The 18,166-nt window shown below is 39.6% G+C and overlaps 1 protein-coding gene across 4 annotated transcripts in view; it reads right to left on the bottom strand.

The window, feature by feature from the left end:
• The window catches only part of elf1 (E74-like ETS transcription factor 1), a 42,484-nt gene that overhangs the window by 13,614 nt on the left and 10,704 nt on the right, over positions 1 to 18,166 (bottom strand). For 2 of the 4 annotated variants that reach the window (XM_080901691.1, XM_080901694.1), the window contains exon 1: positions 12,975 to 13,259. The exons of the other annotated variants lie outside the window; for them this stretch is intronic. The gene's annotated coding sequence lies outside the window, so the exon portion shown is untranslated. Of the gene's footprint in view, positions 1 to 12,974; positions 13,260 to 18,166 lie in introns of those variants that run through there. 4 annotated transcript variants of the gene reach the window in all.

Below are 18,166 nucleotides of genomic sequence, written 5' to 3'. Positions count from 1 at the left end.
TGGAAGCAATGGTGATGTGAGTGATGTGACTGAAATAATAAAGTCTGATGCCTAAAACCAAAATAGTAAGCCTTAGGGCACTACAATTCTAGCAGACATGGGGAGATCTATAAAGCTGGGCGCTCAGGACTCCTTTCACATTAAAGCTTTCTTTCACATATTCAAAACCCAGCATTGTTCACTTTAGTATTCTAAAAGATTTTTGAATGTTAGAACTCGGCTGAAATTACATTAACACATTTTTGGTTATCCCAAGTGCATACTAATGGTATAGCTCATTGGAATGTAGCATAATGAGCATTATTATCAGTTACAGCTGACATTTTGGCTCCATTGTGGCCCCTGTCAGGTGACACAACGATGGGAGTCTTTCTATCACTCAGCTCTCCTCAGACAGTTATGACTGGCTGTTATATATGGCAGTTCAGTGTGCAGCAGACTGAGGAAGGGTATGAACCAAACACTGGCGTACTCCACCCCTACAGCATGGTGACTGCCAGTCCCAATAACAACCAATTAGAGTCAGGATTCATGAACAAATGGAGCATTCCCAGAAGGCCCTACTTCCCCCGCTTTCGTCTCTTCAGCTGAGCTCATTGTTGACCATGAAAGGAGGTAATTTAAGCCAATTGAATGACTGTGCAATGAGTCACCCTGCATGTGGTGAGTGCAAACATTGTGAGATGCAAGAAAAGGGCTAAGCAAACTTTACTTATCAATCCTTTTCAGCTCAGGTTACAAAAATACAGGTTTCCTTAGGTGGCTGATTGTTCAGCAGTGTACTGGGGTAGCTACATAACAACGGTCACAGGATGGATGGTGCCAGAGGGGCAGCGGTATTAATTAAAACCTCACAAAGGTATAGAACGCTGCAGAGGTAAAAACTGAAAGAGAAATAAATCAAGAATCGCTCTACACTCATTACACCTGCAAAGTTCAACACCAGTACAAAGAAATCTTTACCTCACATGAAAGGTTTAATTTTCCCCGGTCGCCTGTGCAGTGATACACCTATGTCTGACATGGCACATAGATGAATGAGAATGCACTGGCTTACTTACCACTATGTTATTATATAGCTGCGAGCATGCTGTTTTTGCAGGAGCCTATTGGTTCCTGTTAGGGAAATGACTCAGTTATATGAGGCCCAAGTTCATTCCTGGAGCTCTGTGATAGCCCACATGGGCATCAGAGGATCCTGATCATCATTTCTGGACAGCAGTTCCCCTTTGTTTTTCTCAGTTGTGGTTAACCCACCCACATCTATGTAACAATGCCACTTTGGACGCCAAGGAAAATTCCTTAAGCACAGCAGTGTTGCAAACACAGCACAGATCAGAGCGAATAATGAAAGAACAGCTGGATGTATATTCTACATTTTGAGACAACAAAGCACTAAAAGTACAGGCAGTGTGGATGAATTCAGCAAAGTAAGAGAACAGTAATTAAGGTCTTGCATCAAAGGCAGACAAAAAAAAACACACTAACAGGGCGGTTTCATCACTGCCATTGCACTATGTCAGCAACATAATTGTTTTGTATACAGCATTTTCTGCGTATTCTATATTTTACTCAACACCTAGCGTTGCACAATACAAAATGCCTCACCGTGTTTCAAACTCCAACTCCACTTTATTGACCAGAATAAAGCAGCACTTTCACAGCACTCCAGGGGCCACACCAAGCGTGTAGTGATAAAATGGCTGGAATGGGCACAGAGGCAGGCATAGACACCGGCTAATGGCATGCAGCTGCAGAGCACCAGGCATCAGAAGCACAGACAGCAATGCATCCAAGCCAGCACTCGCTGTGTCTGTGTTACACTAGTAGGCAATTGGCTCTGCCGTGCCAGGGCCAAATGAAGACTGAAAGAAAAATGTCACCTCGCGCACAGGCTTTCAAAAAGCGAATGGAATGTAATCTCATCTCCTGCAAACGTTGTACTTTTCCACTCAGGCTTCAAGCTCTGGAAGAAGGACCCATGCCTTCCTGTGACAACGGCTGTCCGTGCCAGCTAACACACTATTCAGTATAACATTAGGCTTTTTTATGGAAGATTGGACATTAGCTTTAGCAGGATAATATGGTCTGGAGATTAGGGATGAAAGCCTAGTGCTGTCCCCGGAGACGACAACTCAGACATGTCCACAGAGACCAGATTCCATTTCTCTTTTGGTCACATTTTCCTTCCAGTAAAGACATGAGACACAGGCTATTCTTGCTCCTAACGTGTGCTTCATCACAGCGTAGAATACTGGACGTTTCTGTTTACGCCATTCGACACGAAGAATGACAGACAAAAATAGAAATGACTTATTTTAAAGCCGGGTAGAAGAAGAAAAACACCCACAAACTGACCTGTGAATTTTGCACTCACAGGAACAGCATCACTGAGCACTGGGTTTCTGCTGCTTCCTGTCTGTTAAACCACACTCAGAAGAAAATTTCTTCCTCTGTGTAAGAGCGGAAAGTTCTCAACTCCCCCTCCTTCCTCCTGAAACAACACACTATCACGCTCGTAGACTTGAGTGTTGTCACACAGGTACCATTTCTTTATAACTACTGCCAGAGTGACGTAAAACATGAAGGTGATTACACTGCAGTTGGACTTTAGATAAAGACTAAGTCTGACAGTGTAACATATAATTGGATTTTAGAAGTTAAACTAGTCAGAAGTAAGAAATCTGTAAATATTGTATATTCAAAATATTAAGAAGCTAATGAGTCATTTCAAAAATTTATTCTGCAGATGAGACGCTTCTCAGCTTTCTTTTGCTTTCTGACATTTTCAAACCTGCTACTGCAGTCAGGGCTGTTTAGTGATTCAAAAGGATCACACCAGAGTTCTCAAAGCCACACCTGCCATTTGCAGACATCTCTTCCCCACAATGCTGACACAAGTCATGCACAAACAGATAGCATTACTAACCCACCCACCCCTCAAAACAGACACACATCCCTTATTTGGCCCCGTGAGTTGGTTTTGCACAAATTCTAAGAAGAAACTACAAAGTTCCTGTCACACAGTGTTCTCTTATTGGTCATACAGTATTTCAGTGTGCGCAACGACAGCACAGCAAAATGTTTTTAGAAGACACAGAGAAGAACTTGCCTGAAGCCCAAGTCATTCATTACAAGTGTGAAAATATTCGGTTTTGTTCTTAACTGAACATGAACAAATATTAAGCTTAGAAATACACGGTAAACAAATCTAACCACAATAAAGTATCAATAAAATCCATCTTGACTCCAGTACTGTTGTCTTACCTGATACGCAACAAATCCAAAGAGAGGCCTTTTGTAAAGTAACAGATGTGGGCTTTTAGTAAAAATTACCACCAGCAGCCTACTTCTATAATGTGGCAACCAGCCACATGTCACAGATAGGAAGAACCACTAAAGTTGTGAAAACAGGACAGGAAATTGCAGCAAAGTTTTAGAAAAGAAACTGCACCAAACATAACAGTTTGATTCGCTGTGTGCTGCTGTGACCGCCACACTTCTGCCACAGTTTTATTTAAAAATGTGATCTTTGCCATCCATGCAAGTGTAAGCCTGTGTGCAGCGCCATATCTTTAAAATATTGTTAACATATATATTTACAGCACTGCCGTGAATGTTTTTCGAGACGTTCACAGCAGCGCTGCGTGTAGTCGGATCTGTAGGCAGTAATGCTTTACATTTATACACCTAAAATGAATACTCGAAGCAGTAAAGCATGTAAAGCTTGTGATTTCAGTTTTCTATGTTGCTCTTTGCCAGTAAGAAAGAACAAGAAGCAACTGAAGTTTTGATAAGAGCAATAAGATATATCCAAGCTTTTTACAAACCAGAGCTGGCTCCAAAACTGTACTGGCCTGTTTTCAGGGAACTATATAAACCGTGTTGTTGCTTTTTCTAAATGCTCTCACATCTGAGCTCAATGACATAATTTCAAAATAACCCAAAAAGATCTCTGAGTAAAAAGAACTCAGAGAGCACGGATGAATAAAAAGCATGCATGTCTGTGCATGTGTGTCAGGAGTTTCATTGCCCTGCTGATTCTTTTCTTGGAGACATAGCTGAAATGTTTCATCTGAACTTCTAGGCTCTGCTGTTGTTTTGGCTGCTGAGTGGGAGCCATTTGATGCATGACTAGACTGGAAAAGTCAAAGTTCTCTCTTTTTGTAGACAATAAGCAAGCTTCCCACAAGCGCTAGATATATACAGGAGGCTAGTACATACAGAGTCACGTCTTTGTATGAACCAAAAGTTGGAAAATTGCTTTAAACCTGTCCTTCATCACTATAATCAAACTAAAATTCAAACTTTAAAGTAATTATAAAATTTGCACTACTGTACCACTCACAAGCACTTACATTCATACCAACACAAAGATGTCATTTCACAGGAATACTGACAGCAGCAAGGGAGGATACTGTACCCAAGGGAAAAATACCAGCAGCATACTATCAACTGAGTTTAAATAAAAACAAGTTGAAAGTTGACATCCTAAATTCCTTCTTACACTATAAACATCGATGCCAACTTTATCTCTGATAGCTGCCACTCTTTTACGCAACTTTCCACAATTCCTAATAAACTCGAGGGAAGATATCCACAAAGCCTATACTGTATGAACTTTGCCAAGATACTTCCTAGATTGTCTCTTAGCGTAAGTACATGTTACGGATGGAGCCCAGACATTTCAGGGCTGACTGTGGAATATAAAGGGGGACCTGGCTGTAGCAAAGGAGGCTGCATACCAAACAGGTCTGGACACAAGCAGGCTGATGTGTCCACCTACAGTCAGGCATGCAGTAATACCTAACAGGCAACACACCTACAGAAGGCACATAGTCAGACAGAGACAAAGTAATCTTTGTCTCGTCATACAGTTTGACTCTACCACTAGTTCAAGAGACAACATGGAAGCTGAGAAGATTGATGTGACTCACAGATCTGTATGATAAATATTTACCTAATGCTACAAGGGGGGAAAAGCTAGCTCTGTTCAAAGGTAACAAAACCTGCCTACTATCTGATAAGTTAACCTACTTTGTGAAAGTACAGACTTTACAAATCTTTGTACAAATTATGCAAACAAACTATAACATTTGAATTACATTAGATTTAGCACACAAACATAAAAGTGCCTTAAATCTCCTCATCATTATTGTGCTGGAAGGCAAATAAATTTATTTCTCAGAAGTATTCCTTTTAATGCTCACTGTCTTTAGAAATAAGTACCATATAATACGAGTACAGCATGTCATACTACATCCTATTACATTTATTATGTTTTCATCAAAAGGATAAAACCCTCTCAGAGATGCAGATTTACAGCCCCGGCTGTTTTTGAGACTTCCAGGGATCATGCTTCAGTTTAACAGCTAATAACAACAAAATCAGCTCTTCTCATCTGATCCCCCATAAAGCCTCCCTGATAGGACCACTCACACTGAGTCAGCTTAGCCCCTTCAAGACAGCTTATCTGATTTCGCACAATTGGATACTGGGTCAGTGTGGTATTGGATACCACTGGCCAATGTTTCTATCTAATCTTGCAGCCAGTAAACGTGTGCCCATTCCTGGATCGAAGGACAGAAGTGCAAAGTCATTGCTTTTCAAGATGCCAGGTGCATAGTTCAAATACAGACAAGGGAAAAAGTGTTAAGCTGTGTGAGTGACCTAACAGGCCTAAGCTACAACAACTCATGGACTCATGACAAATGTTTGGATTGCATGCTTTAGGTATTAGAGCATTACTTGGACTTCAAACGCTTGAGCTCGTCATCTTAACAAGTTTTCTAGAATCGTGTCCGCCCTGTGCTTTCACTACTCATAACATTCAAATTAACATTCCCTGCTAATACCACCCTCTTCCATCCACTTCGTATATTCCAGCTGCCGCAGATGTGAATCTATGGCGCAGCTCATACATTTGGAGAGATGTTTGACATATTTGCAAGGGACAGAAGGACTGTCTGCTCAGGCTGGTCAATATTTGAGAAGGCTTTATGAAATACACTTGTTTATGACAGTCACCTGATGAGGAAGGTGCAGCATAGGTGCATGAAATGAGGACAATAAATCACCTGGTTAAAGAGACAGCAGTGCTCAGTACTGCTGTATAACAAAATATTTACACGGTGTGATTGCTTTACCATATTTGGGATCAGTAATAACTACACGTGCGGAGAAAAATGACGAGTTTCTAGGAAGATACACACACTACAGGCTCATACAAATGCTAATCTTTGCTTCATGCTACTTTGAATAAAAAAGCCTGACAATCAGTCTCCAGAGGGGCTGGGGCTATGTTGTTCTGATGAGAATCACAATGCAAAAACGCAAAGGTAAACAAGGAGTGGCTGTTGCCTAGGAACACGCAGAGGGAGAGGGCTTGTAAAGTAGGCTCTGTGGAACAAGAACAGAGCAGGTGGGCCTCATTCAGCTCAGCAAAGGCACACTGTGTGTTTGTGAGGATACATGTTGAAGACCAAGCATAACAAGCACAAACACACAACTGAATGGATTGCCAAGCTGGCTGAAATCAAAAAAACTGAATTGTAAAAATTACTCCTCTGATTTTTCTTTTCTTTTCCCCAACAAAGAACTCTTCCAGCTAAGAAACATTTTGAAATTGTCCAATCTGTAATAGCAGCAAGCCTCAAAGTGCCTCAGTTCTTTATATACTGCACTTCTACAGTCGTGCATTTTAAAACAATGACGTCAAACTCCAGGCAGTGGAGCGTTTCCACACCTGAGTCACATGACAGACTTTTTTCAAAGTGCTTTCTGACTCGGTGACATAAAACCATTAACAACTAAAAAAAATTGGACCTACAAGCAGAAGCCATAATCACTTTGGCATCAACAGAATCAAACCCATCCATAATCTTTATTCACTGAAAAAAACCACTACATTACTATCACCCTAGTATAGCCTACAAACTTCAACAGCTGATTAGATTAACTTAGAGCAGCGACTAAAAACATAGTAAATCACTATACTTAGCTCTAAATCTTACCTACTAACCCATGCTATCTTGGATGTTTCATCCCTGGCAGATTAAACAAACATAATATTGCATGTTAATCACTGGCCTATTGACTGATTCTAGCTAAGCTCAAATGCTGCTATTAATTATGTCATCAGTATTCACATCTAACATCCTGCAAATAAGGAGATCTTCTGAATTGTCAAGTTATGTAATGAGAATGCAGTGGGGGGTTTTTTACTTGTGGGTGAGGTGCAATTGAATACGCAAGAAAAAAAAGAAAGAAAGAAAAGAACCAAAGCGGTACTGTCACATAAAATCAATCATCTCTGGATGTAGACCCAAATGTGTGGATGCAAGAACTTAAGAGTTACAGATGTAAGAAGTGATGTTATTATTGATTTTTATACATCGACCATGTCACCACAAATCTTTAGAAATTTGCATGCAGCAGTCATTCCTTGAAGCCCTCAGGCATTCGTTTTAGCTAAATTAAATGACTGAGAGTCTGTTACAGTCCTTTTATATTTGGACACTAGCACTCAGACAAGGGGATCCACTCAGCAGATCATCTGAGAACTGCAGTAATTATGGGCATGGCCAGTTTTCCATATGAGAGAGCTTGCTGCTGAAAGTTTCAAACTCAGACACCACTGCAGCTGGGTGTCTGGGACCAAAAGCCTCCTAAAAACATGTGGCAAATCAATTTTCCTGGGTTAGAATGACTCTTTGTACCAAACGATATTGCATTAAAGCAAACACGATGTCTAAATTAGCACAGCAGAGCTGGGAAACTATAGCAGCTAAAACTTTTTTCAGACTGTGTGAGTTTTATGTTCATATGCATCTCACACAGGGTGAGTCTACGTTTTTGCACTTTGTTACCTCATGCAGGGTGGAACCCACATAACTGGAAACAAAAACACTGCACTGTGAACTTGCTTTCAGGCCTTTATATAGCATTAGCAATTTATAGCTACTGCATCAAACTGCATCAGAAGACATGGAGTTAGTAAAGTATACAGTCCCAAATGACTGTGTTTCAAATAAATGCAGAGCACAACAGAAGGTTGTAATGGAAATTTTTTTCTGATGTCTGTATGCTGTTTTTATCTGGAGGAAAAATAAATCTGCACCTCAAACTCCGCCCACACAACTTCAGTGAACAACGTCTATGAAAGATTAACTTTTATCAAGATAAATGAGTTATCATCATTTCCATGTAGACGCTTTATATAAAATGTATATCAACCAACACTAACTTAATAGTAGGTCTCTTTAACTGCATGATAGTAAAAGGGAAGTAATTTCTAAACAGCATTAACCAAGTCACACGGCTTCCAGTTCATTATTTTATAGATGTTATATTTATTTTTCACTGTTTCTGCGAGTCTGTTGGTTTTATTAGTACTAGGGATGTGGCCAAAAGGTCCTATCACAATCCTTTTTGGGTAGAATCGATCTCTAAATGACAATTCTCCCCACAGATAGTTGATCTGAAGCAATTAGATGATTAGTTGTGCTTCTGATTGCCTGGAAACAGAGCCAAACTCTCAAATCTCTGCATCCTTTTCCTGTTGTAATTTAAATCTTAGCATTAGTCTTCGTCTTCTTTTTTATTTTTATCTTGTGTTACAACTAGTCACGCCCAGTTCATGTGAAGTAGGAAAGTTTGGACAGGGAAGTTATTAATTTGATTTTTTTTTTTTTTTAATGGAGCATTTGTTTTATTTATTTCACTTACTGTTAACCAGCTAGTTCCTTGTCCTGTTACATGTCCATGCCTGCGTGGTGGCGGTTAGTCCCTATCGTGGCAGTTGCTGATGTCAGTACTTGTCCAGTGAGTCTCAAGTCCTGTGGGTTAACCCTCCCCTGGTGAATCCAAGTGGAACTGGTTCATGTACTGATACGCTAAGTTCACCAAGGCCTCAAAGCAAAAGGACTATCATCTCCGCCAGCTGCAGTTGAAGACAGAGGAAGTAGAGTCCAACCACAGAGCAAGAGACTCACAGGAGATAGCTGAACTGCATTGATAGCAACTGAACTTTCACATTAAGATACGTAAATATAGCACCTTTTAAATATGTGACGCCATTATTCCTTTGAAAATCTATCAAGGATGCAAACTAATCCATTGCTAAATGCCACCTGAATTTTATGCCACTGAGAAGAAAGCAGCAGGATCAACCTTTTATTCTAGAAACATACAGGAGGACTTTGCATTACATTTCTTTGTGTCCGAAATGGTGTACGGAGTACTCAGATCTTTAACTTGACCAAAGGTTAATCTTACTTTCCTTAACACGCAACTGTACAGCGCATAGATATTCATACATCATCATGAGGCAGCGCACTAGAACCATTAATGTTCTCTATTCTTTTAATCTGAACAATAACTACTAAGTAAAGCTTTTGAAGTAATGTAGCAGATGAAAACATGCAATACTTCCATCTGAACTGCAGCAGAATCCCCAAGTTTCAGTACCTCAAAACTATGACTATGTATGGTACTTGAGTTAACAGAAGTTACATTTACTTTTTCACAACTGACCGTGACGCCATATGTCATGCCAAGACTCGTGTTATGTTAAATACTCCCAGATAAGTATGCTGCATTACATAAGCAGGAGTGTTGTGAAAAGGTGTGACCTGATATTCCCTCTACTAGATCATTTCTCTTGTGCGCCCTCTTTCTTTGTGAGAAAACATGACCTACTTCACTTACTTCAGCCTGGCTTATTATACCAGTACTTTTGTAACCACGAAGTTAATGAGTACACACTGGAGGGGTTAAATCTATAGGATTTACAGTATTTATGTGAGAAATTAGCCTCAAAACATGTAGTAAGTAAAACGTCTAGAAAGTCTTTTTACTTCACTACACAGTAAATCAACTCCAAATAAAAATGACTTAAAGGACTAACACAGACAAACAATATGATCATCAGTATCTTAGAGAAAGCATCACTGAAAGAAATCACAGACGAGTTCCCAGTCAAGAGAAATGCACTGAAGAAAAGAGACAAAAGAAAGAATCTCTGCCCCTCGAATATAAATCAAGATCGGGGACTGAAATGAAATACACCAGGCTAGAAGAACTTCAAACGGTTTGGTTTTTGGGCTCTGTGGTGAGATGTGATGATAACAGCTCTGGTTCGGTATGTACTCCAGAACAACGGCCAGTCCTAGCACGCTCCGAGCATGAGACGGTTGCAACACAGGGAGACAGTTGCTCAATCGATTTAACTTTATTTATCAAGGGAGGGTTCTTGAGCACCGGCAGCATATTAACAGAGATACACAACCAGCTTACAAACTGAATACTGAATGTGCCTTGCTCAGTGGCACAGTAGCTATTAAGCAGAAGAGAAAGTTATACATTAACTTTCCCCACCCAGGTTTTCCCAACGGGTCACAGGAGTTCAAACTTCCCATCACAAGTGTACTTCTCTAACCTTTAGGTCTCCATCCATCCCATAAAAAGAGAGCAATGGAAAATAAAACAGCAAAGAAGAAATGGGGGAACTGACGTGGAAATTCATCGTTTAGCAATACAAAAAGGGCTCTGATTGTGCTTTCTCATATGAGACATTTTCCAGTTGGGCTTACTGAAATACAATGGCTGCAGGTGCACAAGCCTTGTTTATTCACTAGTTTCACTATGAGTTCACTGGTTTTCCGCAGCGGCTTCAATAAATAAGGCGGCTGAAGGGTAGTGGTAGAAGTCATGGTCACCAGGCAAAAAGGAACACATGAACACGTTGATACTTTAAGCAAAGTTGTTTGTATAAAGAAATAATTCTTGCCAAAGCCATCATAATATTACTAAGAAAATATTTCATTACTTGAATCATGGAAATTATGGCACCATTTTTGTTTTGAATACGCAGTCATAACATCGACAATTAGGACTATTTAACAACCATTTCTCTACTGCCATCTGACCACACAAAGGTGATGTTACTCTCATTTATTCTATTCAAATCATAACCAACAGTTTGTACCTGACCATTCACAGTTGGCTCTGTGTTTTCTTTTCTTCTCGTGATAGCATGCACCTGCAACATGGAGCAACACAAATCCTCGATTTTTACATATCTCGGCCTGCCCGAGTTGTAGTAATAAACTAAACCCCGCCTGCTCCTGCTCTCGTCACGTCCTTATCTTGCACCACCTCCGTCATCTTGCCCAAGCCTAATGATCTAATTACAGGCTAAGACCTGTTGACACTGTATTGAAGGAAGAAAGACTGCAGTCAAGCCGCCCTCCTGTTCTTTCAATGAGAGGCATAAAACCTCACTAAACAGCAGCTTCACTATGAGTTCAGCCTCTGAGGCAAGAGGCCCTCATTTACAATCCAAATCAAGGTGGGCCATAGGTTATGATGAGAAAGTAAGGCAAGTTAGGTCAAATGCAAACTTCTACCGGCTCAACAACAGAGCCATTCACACACTGAATCATGTGTTGATGGTACAACACATAAAAAAAAAAAAAAGTCCTCTGTTTTTCAGGGCCAGCCCACCTGACCCTCACCCAATAATACTCAATATTCAGTCTAAAGTATAGAGATATTTATTTATTTGGTGTCTGTAAGATGACCTCTTCTACACTGCCTTTAATGGGCCTCAGCTGTTATGCAAAACATTACATCAACAAGATAATTTCTGAATGCCAAACCAATGAAATAATCACACGCTTGGATATTTTGTGTATAATTACATTTTTTAAAAGCCAGACTAAAAATTAGACGAATATGTTTTGTGCTTGTTCGGGGTTTCACTGAGATAACTGCACAGTTCTGTGCATCTTCAATGAAGCAACATTTAAAAGCAGATTCAGAAAAAAGTGCATGTGAAGTCAGAATGTTACTCAGACTCGGAGGCATGTTTATTCAAACATGTATTGCATGCACACTGTGGTGCACAAAGTGCAGAGTAGATTTCTGAGGAAACAGGAAGTGTGCTTTTATCTCTGCTGCTCTGTGCAACTTTTAGAAACAGATACTCAACAACTTTAAGCACAATAGCCTGGTTGACAGACTTTACACAAGGTTAACTTTTACATGCACAGAAAAGGAAGCAAGGCACTTCAGGGTCAGACTTTGCTGTGAGCTGAAATGTCAAACATCTGGGCATCTACATTACAAGATAAGCAGCATTCTGTTCTAGTGATCAGAAGATTTTGAAGAAGCTCTGCATGACTGACTCGATGTGGCTGTGGCTAAGAGCTCCAACAGCGAAACCACAGCCGTTCCTTTACTTTTTTTCTTCTCTACTCTACTTGTGAATGTAGCAACTCACAGTTTTTAATAATAGCATGACATTTGTGCAGCAATTATGGATCAAAATCATCACAGAGTGTAATTACTTTTTAGTAGACCATTACTACACAGTGAAAAATACATGTGGGCTTGGTCAGGCGACTTGCAAAATACTGTTCCCGCCCTTATTTCAAGACGCCATATAAGGCAACAATTCAGAAAAGAAATGCAACAAACACACATATAAGTTAAAGATCATCCTTATTATATCTACACATGGCAGGTTTTAAAGTTAAAAGTGATTACCTTATCTGACAAGTTTTCAGGCACTAAAAAGTTTCAACTAGGTTTGAGGAAAATGGTGAGATATGGGCAAGAAGGTGATTAGAATAAATACAAATGCAGGTTTGTTGTTTTTTGAAGTGACATTTGATTTATTAGTATGCCTCCAAAGATGCAATACAAGAGAAAACATGCTCCTAAATGTAAGATGAACTGGGATGACTTGTTAAAGCTCTCTATTGAAAACCTTAAAACATGTCAGCGCAACGATAACGAGAGCCATGCACAGCAGAGCAACCAACTACCTGACTGCTTGTCCGCTTACTCACATACGTCCTAAATATATATTATTTATGTTTGTTCATGTAAAATGTATACCTTTCCTTTAACACACTCAAAAAAAGCTTAAAACAGGTAACATGTGGAGAGGAGAAGTATCTGTCACTGACCTCAAAGACACAGGATTCGGGTGACAAGGTCCATAATAACAACCAACCAAGTGTTGATCTCAGCAACCAAGAGAAGAATCGGCAGCAAATGGTGAAATAATCCAAGACGTGTTCAAAGGAGGACAATGGTGCCTAAAGACGTGGACAGGCCCACACCTTTCTACAGTGACAAAACAAAGCTGGAGATGAGGGGGGGGAAAGACAATGCAAAGGCTGCTGGTTGAAACAGAAAAAGGAGAAGTGTAGTGAAGCAACTTGTCCTCTCCCTATGAGTCACGCAGCACTGTCGCCATTGGTAGTGAAGCCCTGAGGCAGAGTGCCTTCACCTGGCCAATCAGCGACGAGTATCGGCCCTAAATACAAATCCTTTCAGGTGAGTTCTCCTGGTGGCGGGGATTGGACGGAGCTGAAGGGGGGGAGGGGAAACCAGAGAGGACCAACAGTAGGGCCACACCTTAAACACCATGAAAGACGATAGACTGGTTTCACCTGCAGAGGCGGTGGAGTACTGGATGTGTAAGTAAACAGTTGGACAGGTATGCACTTCGTTTAGACTTTGACCATGCAGGGTGGGCGATTAAAATCTGTGTGGCACCTTAGAAGTTAAATTCACCTGTCTTTGTGGCCCATTAAAACACTTGAAATGAATTGTAAGCCTATTAGGCATGCCACACAGTTAAGCAGCTGACATATGGAGTTGTTCTCCCTGCACTAAAATGCATCATAAAATAACTTCTAGCAGTGGGAGGTACAAAGAAATCAAAATGTAAAGTCGACTGCGTTTAGTATGAGCAAGTATGACAACATTTTTAGTGACACACATCTTGTTAAGTTCAGCAAATGAGAATAGATAGGAATCTTTATCAGAAATGACACTTTAGCAAACAGGAAGTGGTGGTCTGTGGTAAATGCTAAGCACTCTGTCTTCACACCCTGTGCACCAATTTGTACATGTATTCCACTGAAAACCTCCACGTAGTATTTTTAACAGAAGCAAACGTCAAATGTTAGTCACTGGATAAAATTAGTTTTCAATTTGGATTATTGTGAAAGAACTTAACATGATCTATCATAGGACTTAGTATTCAAAAAATTGGCCCATTAAATCTACTGCAGCCAAGTCTGTTTGTCATGAACCTCCAAATCGCCCTCTCGATCTCCACTGAGTGCCCTCATCTTCGCATTAATTCTTACTGGCCTCCGTTCGGCACAATACAGCTCAGAGTAAAAGCAACTGTTTGCTTGGGAGCGAATTGATAGCCTTGTTGTGAGGGAAAGTTATACCAAGCAAGCTCCATTTATCACTCGCCTTTGGAAATACTGTCCACAACCTCGAAGCCTTAGAGGAAGCTGTTCACTTCTTGTGATATAAACTCTTAAGGCTAATGGACTGCAGCACTGCCCAAATCCAGGACAACCATGTAAACATAGAAAAAGAGGCAGATGTATGCAGACAGGCAAACTTTCAGACATGACAATAGCTCTACAAAACACCAACAAAAGCAGAAACAGTGCGTGAGGCCTAAAGGAGAGCTACGTGCATTTTGATCTTCCTCTAAATGTTAAACAACAAGCTATAATTCTAGATATTATAATTTGGAAACTGACTAAGCTTTTCAACTAAGTTTTTATTTTTACCTAAATTTTCCAAAGAACAAATTCAGCATAGAAAGCTGATAAGTAGTAAATTCAAAAAAACTCCAAACGGAGAAAATGGTTAGATAACGAACCACACATTCCAGCCTTCAGTTAATACTTGGGAGAACATTTATTCCCTCAACCTCTTGCCAGTATAGTCAGAGCCAGACAGACCATTGCCCATGGAGGAATTATAAGAGCAATGCTCAAGGAACTGGACTTATCTGTCCTGGGCAGCAGGCATATATAACTTGAAACTGGTGTCTGAACATTTTAAAAGGTTCCCAGCAAGAAATGGTAAATGGCCTGTATTTGTATAGCGCTTTACTAGTCCATAAGGACCCCAAAGCGCTTTACACACCCAGCCATCCACCCATTCACGCACACATTCACACACTGGTGATGGCAAGAATTGACTAGTTTATCAAATCAATTTATCATGTATGATGGATCAAAGGGCATTAGAAAAAGAAATCCACTAAAATGTACTGAATATACAATGAATAGCACAGATAACAAAAACATTCAAACGATAAATGATTGCATCACTTTAAAGTTTAGCGTTTGCTTCTGAAATGTAGAACTTGGATGATTAACATATTTCCAACAGAACGTTATCTGACTGGTTTCGAAACTGGCTAATGGTTTAAGTCACTTTCTGAACATGCGGCAAAATGTTCTTTTCAATATAAAACGACTATAAAGGAAATCTTTTGATATGAAGTCATTATTACTTGGTTACCTGAAGTAAAATACCAAATAATTAATACTGAAAATTACTGAAAATTTCTAATCAAGTTGAAGTGGAAACAGATTTTTATATAGCGTTTCCAAACGTTATTACAGACTGTAATCTTGCTGCAAAGGAGCCCTGTCCACACATGAAGTGCCTACCAGTGAAGTGGCAACCAGGCTCTATGGAAAGTTGATGATAATCAGCAACTTGAATCAATAAGGGGCAATGTGAAGTAGGTGGTTACCAACTTTTTCTTTTCTTTCCAACTGAGAGTAATAAATACTAGGGCTGGGCCATATTATACCGTTCACGGTAATACCGGTATAATGTTAGGCAACAATAGGAAAATGAAATATCGCGATAGAATATGAGTAAAACGCGCATGCGCAGTGCCTTTGTTTTCATACGCACATGGCCGATTGTTGAGTGAAACAGATGAACCAGAATTGGTTTGTAAAAATGGTGCAACTTCAGTGATGTGGAACTGGTTTGGTGTTTGTCCCTCAGATACACGACAAAGCACATTTTTTTGCAGAACATGCAAGCGGCCGTCGTTATTGTCGTATTTGTCGGACTAAGATGCTCTTAAATCTGGGAGTAATCTGGGTCCTAAACTCCTTAATTCTTCAGTTCAAACGAACACTGCAGCATCACTGAGCGTTAAAAACTGTCTAAATTCTTTCATCTTTAATAAAACGATCAGCATTGCTGCTTTACCAGGTGTAACTATGAAGTTTAACTTCCAGGCATCCATTAAAACAAAATTTATTACATTTAACAGAGTTAGAAGTTAGCGGGAAGCTAGCGGAAGTTAGCTCGCTAGTTACCTAAGCATGATATTGCATGTTCTGACTGAGAGATTTCTGAAAAAAATCAAACGTACAGCTCTGCTATCACTTCCAACATAAATGAAGACAGGAAACTAAACAGCAGTGGCGTTTGTAGGGTTACTGAAGTTGGGCTAGCTGGTATATAATGATGTGCTACGTAATCGCTAGCGACACAGCTATGTTAGCATAACATACACAGTGAAGCTGGAGGACAAACACTAACACTTTTCCACTTATAAAAGTTAACGTTAAGGTTCCTCATGGTTAGAGACAAATGCAATCGCATGGCAGGGTGCTGTAAACAGACCAAACTTCAGTCAGGAGAACAACTGAGATAATCCATCCACAATACGAGGTTAGTCATTAATATACTGCAACAACATGGGAATAGAGCAGCTGCCAGAGAATTCAACATTAATGAATCAATGGTACAGAAGTGGAGGAAGCAAGAAGAATGAGTTTAATAAAGTTTGATTTATCTGACTGCTTTGTTTCGCTTGATGTGCGTTATAATCCCGTGCACCTTATGGTCCGAAAAATACGTATTGCATACTGCAGTTTAATTTTGCAAAGCACCTCTTTTTAACTTCAGTGGATATTATACATGGTTATGCTCAGGATATGTCAGCCCATTTCTACTGGAAATGCCTTTTGGTTAAACTTTCAGCAAGGAATTTGCATTTGCACTGTTACATTTTTATAAAGCTTTAATGTACATAAAAACCAGCTTCTTATTTAAGTGAAAATAAATGGAAGGTTTTCTTTTTGCGCTAGTAATGTTGTGGAGTTGTATTTTGTCTCGCATCAATTATATCGTCAGTTATATCGTTATCGCAAATTTTCAAATATATATCGTGATAAATATTTTTGGCCATATCGCCCTGCTCTAATAAATACTGTAGAGGCTTATCTCAACAAAGAATGTCTGCTAGCAAACAGCCATCAGCAAACTACCAGCAAAACAATCAGCAACACTTTAGAAATCAGAGAGAAAAATTAGGCATGTTGACCCAGAATAACTTATTTTTAAGCAACACTTTTGGAGCTAACAGCATGGTGGTTCGTTCAGTGGTTAGTGCTGTTGCTTCAAAGCAAGAGGGTTGTTGCATTAAAACACTGCTTCTGTGTTCTCCTGCATGTGCTCTTTATTCTCCCACAATTAACCCTTTAACCCCTAAACCATGAAATATTTGCCATAAAATTAATTTTTTTTGAAAATCGAGAGTTTATTGAACCACCTGACAAATTAGTTTAAAAAATGAATTCAATTTTTATTTCCATATATGACTTTTAATTTGTAACGTATTTGTAACATGTGGCTTTTTGTAACTGCTTAAAATTGTATTGTGCAATTTATTTATGTTTTTACGAGGGGAAAGAAATCACACTGAAGTCTCACATAAAAACTGTATGTATCAAATAGGATACACTGGGCGTTAAGGGTTTAAATTCTAACTCCTTCTAGCATAATGCTGCCCGTCTTAACTGACAGCATGCTTGTAAAAGACATGTTTAATCTCAAGGATGTCACCTTGTTACTGGGTGAACACAGAGAGACAGACATCAAACACATTCAGCCTATAGAGTATCACCAATTAATCTAAGGGGTAGGTCTTTGGACTGTGATAAGGAGCCAGAGTATCCAGCGGAAACCCCTGAATGCAGAGAAAGAACATGCAAACTCTACAAATAGAGACCCTTATTGACCAAATACTTTAATCCAATAACCTTTTAATCTGCACATCCTTTAAATCCGTCAAGTATTAAAAAAATATATACATTTTAGTCATAAATTTCCAACCAAAATTAAAATGTTCAGTTCATGATGATACACAACAATACAAAGCATCAATCTTTACATCTGAGCATCTGAAACCAGCAAAAATTGTTCATCTTAAAAAGATTCCTATGATGCTTCACGTCTCAAACTAGTTGATGATTCATGCTCAGAAAATCGACTAAACACCACAGAACTAGAGTCATCTTTA

This window comes from Rhamphochromis sp. 'chilingali' (assembly GCF_963969265.1).
Source record: "Rhamphochromis sp. 'chilingali' genome assembly, chromosome: 13".
NCBI classification, from domain to species: Eukaryota; Metazoa; Chordata; class Actinopteri; order Cichliformes; family Cichlidae; genus Rhamphochromis; species Rhamphochromis sp. 'chilingali'.
The sequence above is the reverse complement of the archived record's forward strand: the minus strand, read 5'-3'. Positions and strand labels throughout refer to the sequence as shown.